At 37.9% G+C, this 12,500-nt stretch overlaps 1 protein-coding gene across 1 annotated transcript in view; it reads right to left on the bottom strand.

The window, feature by feature from the left end:
- The window catches only part of FREM1 (FRAS1 related extracellular matrix 1), a 1,066,140-nt gene that overhangs the window by 92,544 nt on the left and 961,096 nt on the right, over positions 1-12,500 (bottom strand). The gene's annotated exons all lie outside the window — the stretch shown is intronic.

A 12,500-nucleotide genomic window follows, 5' to 3' on the forward strand; every position in this document is an offset into this window, starting at 1 on the left:
CACTACAGTTTGGTCAAGTACGATGAATTTAAAACAATGGGTAGGGTTTTGCTGTACATGTTTAAACACCGCACTTATATTTTTCTGATGTTCATCGTGTTTCACTGTTGCACTTGGGTTATCCTGCTGGCAGGCTACCCGCAGTCGGCCTGAATTCCAAAGTCCTGGTCGGGCGTCGGTTGCTGTCGCCTCTTCCCTGATGTCAGTGTGCCAGTGGTTTAAAAGATGCAGCTGACGCCATTTTCTTCAGTCTTTCTTGCCGCGCAGTGCCCGAAGAAAAAGCAGTTCACAAGTGCCGGTCGCCCGACTCCTGAGATTTTCGAAATTGAATTTCAGATCCGAAGTCTTCAATAAAGCTAAGTACCCCATTGGGGAAACTTTTTTCTTGCTCCAGACCGATGTCAGAAAAAGTTAACAATTGTATTTCTTGTGGGAAGCAAATACCTCATAAGGATTTTCATTCTTACTGTATTCCTTGCCTAGGCCCTGACCACGATGTTGCTAGTTGTCGGTTTTGTGCTAGATTTAACCAATGCACTATTAAGCATCGGTATGATTTTGCATTTCATTACTTTGGCCATAAGTTTAACTATATAATGCCGTCGGAACAGCCAATGACTGGAGTTCATAAAAAGCGCAGGGAAAATGAAAAGGAAAGGCATTCGAGGCCCAAAACCGACTACGAAGTCTCTTCTAAGCCAGTCGCCGGTTCTCAGTGAGGCACTTTTGCAGCCCCTGACACCCGCTATCTCAGAGCCACAGGCCGCCTCCGACTCCCACATGGAGACAACTAGACCTCTGGATACTCAAGGTATTGGGCCTTCAGAAACTAATCCCTCAGATGGGTCCAGAGCCACTGAACAGGCATCGGCTTCTGAGGGTGTTTTCAGACCTACACAGCTTTATATCAAGCCAACTTCAGCATCCAGGACAAAGACTAAAACAGCTTTAAAGACAAGGAAACATGTACAGCATTCTCCAGGACAGACTTCCGTGCCTAAGAAACAGATGCTCAAAATGGCCGAAGACCTAATTTCTTTGATCAGGGGTTCCCATCCCCCTCCTGATAACAGGCCTAGGCAAGACACTGAATATGATTCCTCTGATCAGGTTTCCATTTCCTCTGACTCCTCTTCAGCACAGGGATATTCTATTTCTCCCTATGAGGATTCTGATGCTGAAGAATCTATTCATTCAGCTTCTCCTCCTGAGGATTATTCCTTTGGGGAAACCCTGCATACCATGAGGGAGCATTTCCACTGGGAAGCCAAGATTACTCAGAATCTAAGAAAAGGCTCAGAGACTTTCTTCTACTACCTCAGCACAGACCTCTTGCTATTCCACCTGTTCTAGACATTGTAGATGATGCATTTTCAGAGTCCGGCCTGTCTCCAGACTCTTTATCTCCTGCACCTGTTAAGCCAGACAGATACTACAGGGTTCCAGATTCTCATAAATTTCTATATAAAAACCCTGCTGCTGACCCAGAAACTATATCTCAGGGTCCCAAAGGGGTCAAGGCCTCTACTGCAAAAAAACATGTCCCCTCAGATAGGGATTCAAGGGCACTGGACAGATGGGGGAAAAGTTTACACTTCTGCTACCTTGGCTGTAAGGGCTTTAAATTGTCAGTTTCATATGCTTAAATATCAGCAATACTTAATGTCACTGCTAAAACAGAAAATGTTGATAAATTCTGAATGTTCTGAGAACAAGGAAATGCAGGATTTATTGCATGCAGCTGAACAAGTGGGAAAGCATACTTTGCAATTTGGTTTTGATTCACTGGAGGCCTCTTGCAGGGCCGCAGTTACAGGTTCTGTCATTAGAAGGCAAGCTTGGTTAAAGGAACAGAATCTGCCTGATCATGTTAAAGCAAAATTATTGGATGCTCCATTACAGCATGATACTTTGTTTGGTGTTAAGGCAGAAGAGGTGTTGAAGAAAATGGAGGATAAAGCTAAATCTATGCAGACAGTAAAGGATTTCTTACAGGTACAGCCACCCAGATTTAGCAGGAACTGGCCTTCTAAGAATTGGTCCTTTCCAGTGTCAGACAGGCCACAAAGAGGCAGACATAGATGCCTTAGAGGCAGACAACAACCCCAGGGCTCATACAGGCCCAAACAATGGAGTGCTTCTACCTCCAAAAGCGAAGAAGACAAATTACAGCCTTATAGGAAACAGTCTAAATGACTTCCCTCTGCCAATGCCAAGCACTTATCTTTTGGCAGCACCCTTAGGGGGAAAGCTAGCACTTTTTTCACAAAACTGGCACATGATCACCCAGGACAAATAGGTCTTAAATAGTGTCTCTCAGGGCTACAGGTTCCACTTTCACACACTTCCAAAGGCAAAAGGTATGCCAGACCTGCCACACAATCAATGGGCAGAGGCACAAAAACAAGTTTCATCTCTCATGGACATGAGGGCTATTCAGCCAGTGGCACAACAAGAGCAGGGACGAGGATTTTACTCAAGACTTTTCTTAGTACCAAGAAAGGACAAAGCCTGGAGACCAATTCTGGACCTGTCTATTCTAAATACTTTTCTGGACGTTCCAAAATTCAGAATGTTGACTCTGCAGCAGCTGGCTTGGCTTGTAATTTTGGACCTCAAAGAGGCATACCTGCATGTCCCAATCAGAAAATCTTGCAGAAGATACCTCAGATTCATATCTGGCTCAATGCACTACCAATTCTCTGCACTGCCCTTTGGCTTATCTACTGCGTCCAGGGTCTTCAGAAAATGCCTGGCACCAGTAATTGCATTTTGCAGACAAAGAGGAATTCAAACATATCTCTACTTGGATGACTGCCTTATTCAAGCAGAGACCAAAGACATTCTACTAAAGCATCTGGTGTTTGTAAAAAGATTACTAATTTGCCTAGGGTACACAGTAAACGAAAAGAAATCAAAACTAGTACCCTCTCAAGAGATAATATTCCTGGGTGCAAGCTTAAATACAACTGCCCAGATGGCTTATCTCACGCCATAAAAACAAAGGCAACTGACTTCTTACTTCAAAAGCATGGCAACAAAGACCCAGTTATCTGCAAGAAAAATTCTGCAGGCTCTGGGCTACATGGCATCCTGCATTCTACTAATTCCATATGCAAGACTGCATATGAGGAAACTACAATGATATCTAAAAAGTGTTTGGACTCAACATTGCCACAGCCTGGAAACAATTACTCTCATTCCCTGCCTGCAACAGGAGTTTCGATGGTGGGCACAGGCCTGTCACCACAACAAGGGACAGCCATTCACTTTACCCACAGCCAGGCAGACACTAACAATAGATGCATCAGATTATGCCTGGGGGTCACACATGGCAGGAAAATGTATTTTGGGTACATGGCCCACAAGCAAAATGCGTCTTCATATCAATCAAAAAGAGATGCTAGCTGTACAGAATGCCCTAACAGCCTTCAAGGACCTATTTCATCCAGGACGACTGCTGACAAAGATGGACAATACCACAGTCATGTGGTACATAAACAAGCAAGGAGGCACACATTCCTACCCCCTCTGCAGACAAGCCGTGACTTTGTGGAACACAGCATTGACTTATCAAGTACACCTGCAAGCACAATTCCTGCCAGGAAAGACAAATACTTTGGCAGATGAACTAAGCAGAAACCTCATGGATCCTCACGAGTGGAAACTAGATCCACAAATCTTCAGCATGATAACAGGGAAAGGGGGATGCACAGACATAGATCTATTTGCCTCCCCTCACAACTGCCAGCTACAGAGATTCTGCACTCGGACTTATCACAAACAAGCATGGAAAGTGGACCCCCTTTCATTCAGCTGGAAAGCCCTTACAGTATATGCCTTCCCTCCTCTGCCTCTCCTCCCAAAGGTACTCCTAAAGGTCAGACAAGAGAAGCCAAAAATGATCCTGATTGCCCCAGACTGGCCACGCCAGCACTGGTACCCAATCCTAAAGAGCTTGTCTCAAGGCCCAGCCTGGACATTACCTCAAATTCCTCATTTGCTGACCCAACAAAACAATCAGACCCTGCACAGCCAACTCAGAACCCTAAATCTGGCTGCATGGTGGATAATGTAACCATTCAGAACACACCTCTCTCTAAAGCAGTTATGGATATTATTTTGGAGGCCAGGAGGCCCAGCACCAGAATATCTTATGCAGAAAAATGGAAGAGATTCTGTGCTTGGAACCAGGCACAAGGAATTGACACACTTGTACCAAATATTCCTCAGATTTTACATTACCTAGCTGAGATGCTGGACAAAGGCCTATACTTCTCATCAATTAAGATCCATGCCTCTGCCATTTCAGCTCATTACAATACGGACCCACCTATTTTTTCTCATCTACTGCGAAGGCAGTATCTTAGAGGGGCCAAAAACATAAGACCTCCAAGGAGAGCCCCAATACCTGCATGGGACCTCAATTTTGTCTTGGAAAAACTCACACTGCCTCCTTTTGAGCCAGCTGATACAGCTGAGATAAAATACTTATCATGGAAAACAGCTCTTCTCCTAGCAATAACTTCAGTAAGAAGAGTCTCAGAGTTACAGGCACTAATGGCTGTGGAATCTTTTATTATTTTCCATCCGGACAGGGTTTCTCTAAGGACAAACCCAACATTTATGCCTAAGGTAGTGTCCAGTGTGGCTCTTAACCAAACCATACATTTGTCTACCTTTTATCCAAACCTGCAGAATAAGGGGAAGAGACTTCTGCATTCTTTGGACACAGACAGCTATGCTTTTACTTGGACAAAGCTAAAGCTTTCAGAAAGACTGAGCAACTCTTAGTGGCATATGCTGCATGATCGCAAGGAAAAGCTATTTCCAAGCAGACTATTTCAAAATGAATAGGCCACTGCATTCGTTTCTGCTATTCACAACATGGCAAATCAGTGCCTAAGGGCATTAGGCCACATTCTACCAGAGCAGCAGCCACTTCAGCAGCCTTCCTTAGAGGAGTACCAACCAAGGACATTTTGGAGGCTGCAACCTGGACTTCAGTGCACACTTTTACAAAGCACTACCACTTACCTCTTTACTCTAAATCCAGAGCAGGCTTTGCCACTGCAGTTCTGCAGGGCCTCATAGCCACTCCAAATTATATTTAGGCCCAGCCACCCAACCTCAGCTTTGGGATTCAATCCAAGTGTAATGACTGCAACAGTGAAATACGATTAACATAGTACAGTTGTGTACCTACCATAAATGTAGATGTTCGAGTGTATTCACTGTTGCAGTCCAGGTTACCCTCCCACCATCCCCCTTTCATTGCTGGGACTCAACTGTACTTCTCTATTCTATACAACCTATGTGGTGTATTTGCTTGTAGATGATGGTTATGTGCATGCTTTTTTATGATCACAATTTTTTAGCCTGCCCTTTTGGGGACACCTGACATCTGGGACAAGAAAAACTGAAGAAAATGGCGTTGGTTGCTGTTGCCTCTTCCCTGACGTCAGTGTGCCAGGGGTATAAAAGATGCAGCCGACGCCATTTTCTTCAGTTTTTCTTGCCCCAGATGTCAAAGGCGGCCTGTGGCTCTGAGGTAGCGGGTGTCAGGGGCTGCAAAAGCGCCTCACTGAGAACTGGCGAACCGGCGACTGGCCTAAAAGAGGCTTCGTTGTTGGTTTTGGGCCTCGGATGCCTGTCCTTTTCTTTTTCCTTGCGCTTTTTATGAACTCCGGTCGTCAGCTGTTCTGACGGCATTATATAGTTAAACCTACGGCCAAAGTAATGAAATGCAAAATCATACCGATGCTTAATAGTGCATTGATTAAATCTAGCACAAAACTGACAACTAGCAACATCGTGGTCAGGGCCTAGGCAAGGAATACAGTAAGAATGAAAATCCTTATGAGGTATTTGCTTCCCACAAGAAATACAATTGTTAACTTTTTCTAACATCGGTCTGGAGCAAGAAAAAAGTTTCCCCAACGAGGTACTTAGCTTTATTGAAGACTTCGGATCTGAAATTCAATTTCAAAAATCTCAGGAGTCGGCTGACCGGCACTTGCGAACTGCTTTTGCTTCGGGCACTGCGTGGCAAGAAAGACTGAAGAAAATGGCGTCGGCAGCATCTTTTATACCCCTGGCGCACTGACATCAGGGAAGAGGTGACAGCAACCGACGCCGGACCAGGACTTTGGAATTCAGGCCGACTGCGGGTAGCCTGCCAGCAGGATAACCCAAGTGTAATGACTGCAACAGTTAATAAACTCGAACATCTACATTTATTGTAGGTACACAACTGTACTTTTTTTTAACGTCATAAATATATTCATAAACTCTCTCTCTAAGTCTCCTCTCTGTCTTATCAATGTAAAAGCATGTACATGCTGAACAAAGTGCACAGTATACCACACTGCAGTGAATGAAAGTAGGGGACCTTGAACTTTAACCCTTGAAAAGCGTGAACTGTATTGGCAACTTTATATGAATACTGATCTCCAGCCAGGTTTAAATGAAAATGTATCAGTAGCTTGTTTATTAAAACTAAGGACTCAACAGAGTTAGTAAATGTATTTAAGTTGGTTTTATTGAGGAGCAACATTCAGTGGTAAGTTTGAACTTATATTTATAAAAGCTAACTTTTATGAGGTGTTGTTGGGCTGGGTGCTGTGCTGGGGCATCTGGAGCCTGGTGGATTGCCCCAGATGAAAGTTGAACCTTACACATTTTGCTTGTGGAGTGGATACCTTGACTGCTAAGCTAACCTCACAAGAGTGTGTCATTCAAGTTTTATAAACTGCTATAAAGTAAAAAGGTTTTATGAATTGGGTGGAACTTGTTGGGAGGCTTGAAAATGACATGGTTTTATTAAGTGATTTTATTGGTCTAAAATACATTTTAAGCATGAGTGTAATTTGATTTTTTGACTGATGAAGTCTTTCAAATAAAAAGATAAAAGCACTCATTATTTTATGTACAAATAAATTAGATTTTAAATCTACGAGCAGTGATTTTAAAAAGCAAAAACAAAGTAAATTAACTGACTACTAAAAAAATGTAAAACCAAAAGGCAGGCTTAAAAGAGACAAGTTTTAATCCACAAGTAGGCACTTTTGTTCGAACACAATTAATGAATTTCTTCAGACATATTTTCTTTAAAAAAAGCCCCCATTTATAGCACTTTAAAAATCGCATGATACCAAATAGTCATATGACAAGAAATCATGAATTTAAAAATATATGTTTGCGTGTGTGTGTGTGTGTGTGTGTGTGTGTGTGTGTGCATATATATATATATATATATATATATATATATATATATATATATTATACATACATACATATATATATATATATATATATATATATATATACACATGCACACACATATATTTATATTATATATATTATATATATATATATATATGTGTGTGTGTGTGTGTGTATATATATATATATATATATATATATGTTTATATTATATATATATATATATATATATATATATATATATATATATATATATATCTCAATAATTATAATGGTACAAAACATTTATTTTAAAATATATAATGCACCTCTATCTGCTACTTCTAAAAATAAAAAATATTCTATCTAATACACATCAAATTAAACTATCTAGTTAAACTTTTAGAGAGGCAATGGATTTAGTACAAAAAAATGAATGAAAGTACCATTTTTTTAGAATTCTTTTTTACCTTTAATGAGGAAAAAAATGCATTTTTAGATGTAGAATTGTGGAAAGATAGGGTAAATGCATGTTATGTGGCAAAATGTTTTAGGAAGGAAACATATTCTAATTCTTTTCTACATTATACCAGTAGTCACCCAATACACCAAAAACACTCCATAATGAAGGGGCAATTAGTAAAGGCAGCTAGGATGGTGACCTTAGAAGAGGATTTAATAGATGAATGTACCAACTTGAAGAATATGTTCCTAAAGCAAGCATACCCCTTAAATTTAATTGAAGAATTAATCAGTGAAGTACAAATGAAAAGAGCTGGAGGTTATTTTAAGCCCATTTTGAGTCAAATGACTAAACAAAGTGGTAGATTAACTGATGCCCAGGTAGAGAATAGCTTAAATAAGAACAGAAAAACAGGAGTGAGTTTTATAACTACATACACTGTGGATGCCAAATTATTAAAGAATATCTTGGAGAAAAACTGGTGGGTATTAATGAAAGACATCTATGTTAAAAATAAAATTGATAGTTTTCCAAAAATAGTATACAGAAGAGCACTAAATTTAAAAAATATCTTAGAAAGAGAAAAGAATATAGGGAGCAGAAACCCTGGGATGTACAGATGTGAATCCTGCCCTTGTGTAGATTACAAGAGCATATATATGAACATCTTTATGCTATAAATAAAGCTAAGGAGACAAATGTCTTAGTAAAACATATTATAGCAAACCCAAATCATTCCTTTAGTTTTTGGCTAATCAAACAAGTTAAAATAGGATTAAGAGAAGGTCCAACAGGCTTAAAATTAGAGAGACAAGAATTATGGTGGCAGATAGCTTTAAAAGCCTATTGTCATCCAGGTCTGAATAATTGCTGTTCTATAGCCTGTTTACTTAAACTAAAAAGTTTAACTAGCTAGTTTAATTTGATGTGTATTAAAATACTAAAATACTGTAAGCTGCAGCTGGAAGTTGTTTACTTAGAAGAATGTATCCATAGACAAGTGCCAAAAGGACTAAGACAGTGGTGTTTTCCTATGGGATTAGAACCAAATTCACAATTCTATTTTGAATTAATTCACCTGTTTAACCAACAAGGTTTAGAATTGTTGAAGCTAATGGTGGCAAACTATAAAAAAGGAAGTGATTTACTTAACGATGGACTATGTAACCTGGAAAGTGGCACGTGCTGACTATGACTTTAGAAGATATAAATTTGAATATACCAGCATACTGAACAGCATAGATCAGCTGATGCTAAAACTAAAAGGTACTAAAATTAAAAAATTGGAAAGGGATGAAAGACTGTAAAAATGGGACAGCTTTCCCACAACCTCCACCCCTACAAAAACGGGATAATAATAATGGACTGTTTATGGAAATGGACAGAATGAATTAGCCGGATAAGTGAAGGACAACCCATGTAGAAATAACTAATAATGACATAAGTGGGAATGAGGATGAATGTGAATGTGAATTAAGGTGAAGTGAATGTTTACCAGCACAGGGACCAGGGACATCTAATAATAATAACAATAATACCTACCATCAAAATTTTTGGAATGTCTCCTCAAAGTAAGGCAAAGGAAATCAAAGCAAAACTGCTCAGAGGTGTAAATCACGCAAGCACAACAAATGGCACAAATAAACTATGTTAACATGGATACTAGTGGGAGCCAACAATTCCCACTAGAAAAGGTTATGAATACCATTCCAACAGAAGATTGAAATAGGGTAGAAATTATCCAGAACACAAAAGGAGAATCTAACATTTTTAATTACACAACATTTTAAAGTGGAACAGGACATTGCTAATTTATTAGCAAAGGGATTTTCTTTCATCTCTACCCAATGAGCTAATTTTGTGCAAACATTATTGGACTTGAAAATTTTCATTTGGACTTGAACATTTTCTTATGAAAACTGAACTTAACTATGTTAATGAATAGAGACCAAGACAGACAAAATGAATATGTTATACCAAGTACACATAACCCACCCCTACACCCTAGTTTAGTATTATATGAATACATGTGTGAAATGGATGTTAGAGAACTTTTGAACAATAATACTATTAAGAAATGGCCTAGTAATGTAACTAGAAAGGAACATGATGATTTAAAACTCTTAACGTTAGCTAATATTAGAATTATGAAACCTGATAAAGGTGGGGGTGTAGTTTTCATGCACAATGATGATTGCAAGGACAGAATTTTGAAATTGTTGAATACCAGCACTTATGAATTGATATCAGTAAATTAAAAGAATGGGGCCTATGGAAGAATAGCAGTGTTCATTAAGGATTTATTCAGTAATGGACAAATAACTATTGATATGTACCATTATTTAATGATGCTGGGCCTGATTACTCCTAGGATGTTTGGTATGCCAAAAGACCATAAAAATAATTAGACCCCCCCCCCATACCTCTCAACCTCTTAGAACAAGAAATTTAGACAAAGCAATAACAAAAGTGGGACAAAGGCCCAAAAATATGGACAATTTTTAAAAATTGCTCTTACAAACACAGAAAGTTGATAGAATAACAGGTTTTGCATTAGTATGAATTTTCTGAAGGGTGTGACGTCTAAAAATCAAATGTTTGTCATTACTTTCCAATTTTAATCTTTAATGATTTGCCAGAAAAACCACAAATTTATGAAAAATGGACCAAAATATGAGGCAAAAATCTGGACATTATGAGAAAATCTGTACAACTGAGAGGTATGACCCCCTCACGTCCAATAATAGATGCAAGGAATTCTATTACACATTCTTGTGCTAAAGTTGTGGATAATATTCTAAAGAAATATTTAGCTAGTGAAACACAGATTAAGGATTCCTGGTCTTTTTTATAAGCTTTAAACTAACAACAGTTTGATAACTTGAAATTTTTTGACAGTAGATGTGAAAAACCTCTATACTGTGATTCCACACAAATTGAAAATAGAGGGGGTAGTAGCTTTTCTGCTTAGTAGAGCTGCACCGGCAATGGAAATGAGATTAATAGAAGAACTGTTGGACATCATTTTGATGAACAATTAATTCAATTTATGTCCATAAAAATGTGGAGCAATGGGGTCACCGTGCAGTTCAAGCTTCGCAAATATAGTGACAGCAACTTGGGAGAAAGAAAAAAATATTTATGAATGATTTAATTAAGCAGAAAACATTTTTCTATACTTGTTTTTTGTATGATATATTTATGATTATTAGAGGGAACCAAAGAGAGTCAATGAATTTAGTACAAAAAATGAATGAAGTACCAATTTTTTTGAATTTTCTTTTATCTTTAATGAGGAAAAAATTGCATTTCTAAATGCAGAATTGTGGAAAGATAGGGTAAATGCATGTTATGTGGCAAAAATTTTTAGGAAGGAAAAACATATTCTAATTCTTTTCTACATTATACCAGTAGTCACCCAATACACCAAAAACGCTCTGTAGTGAAGGGTAAATTAGCACGGGCAGCTAGGATGGTGACCTTAGAAGAGGATTTTATAGGTGAATGTATTAACTTGAAGAATATGTTTCTAAATCATGCATACGTGAACTGGTGGGTATTAATGGAAGACACCTACGTTAAAAATAAAATTGATAGTTTTCCAAAAATAGTATATAGTAGAGGACTACATTTAAAAAAATATCTTAGAAAGAGAAAAAGAACATAGGGAGCAGAAACCCTGGGATATACAGATGTGAATCCTGCCCTTACTGTAGATTTATTGATACTGGACAAGATTACACAGTTAGAGATAGGAAGTTTACCACATTTAATAAGTTTGACTGTAACACTAAGACAGTAGTCTATTTAGTGAAATGTCAAAAATGTTCGAGTTTCTATATAGGGAAGACCAAACGTAGGTTACGAGAGCATATATACAAACATCTTTACATGATAAAATAAAGCTAAGGAGAAAACGCCTTAGTGAAACATACTGTAGCAAACCCAAATTATTCTTTTAGTTTTAGAGTTATCGAACAAGTTAAAATAGGATTAAGAGGAGGTCCAACAGGCTTAATATTAGAGAGACAAGAATTATGGTGGCAGATAGCTTTAAATGCCTATTGTCATCCAGGTCTGAACAATTGCGGTTTTACAGCCTGTTTACTTAAATAAAAAGTTTAACTAGACATTTTAATTTGATGTGTATTTTTATTTTTAATAGTAGCAGATAGAGGTGCATTATATATTTTGAAATAAATGTTTTGTACCGTTTTATATATATATATATATATATATATATATATATATATATATATATATGTGTGTGCATGTGTGTGTGTGTGTGTGTGTATATATATATATATATATATATATATATATATATATATATATATATATATGTATACACACACACACACACACACATATTTTTAAATTCAGGATTTCTTGTCATATGACTATTTGGGAGCTTGTGATTTTAAAGTGCTATAAATGGGGGCTTTTTTGAAGAAAAGATGTCTGAAGAAGTTCATTAATTATGTTTGAACAAAAGCACTTACTTGTGGATTAAAATGTGTCTCTTTTAAGCCTGCCCAGTGATTTTATAAAGGTTTTTAAGGGAATTTTCCTTTTACAGTTCTGCTGCCTGTATATCCAGCTTTCAGAGAGCCATTTGTTCCAAGTTTCTAGTGTGAATAGACTGAACTTTTAAATCCTATTAGAGGTAGTTTTCTGGATACGGTGGATTTATTAGCTGGGGACCTAAATGCTCCTGTTATATCATTAAAGGCTAACTAATTGATAACTAAAAGTTTGACAAATGGTTATGCTCAAATAGTGAATAAGACAATTAGAGGAACGATGTTATTGGCTGGTGATTAGATCTATGAGA

The sequence above is a fragment of the Protopterus annectens genome, chromosome 2.part0 (assembly GCF_019279795.1).
Source record: "Protopterus annectens isolate FY-2018-M chromosome 2.part0, PAN1.0, whole genome shotgun sequence".
NCBI classification, from domain to species: domain Eukaryota; kingdom Metazoa; phylum Chordata; order Ceratodontiformes; family Protopteridae; genus Protopterus; species Protopterus annectens.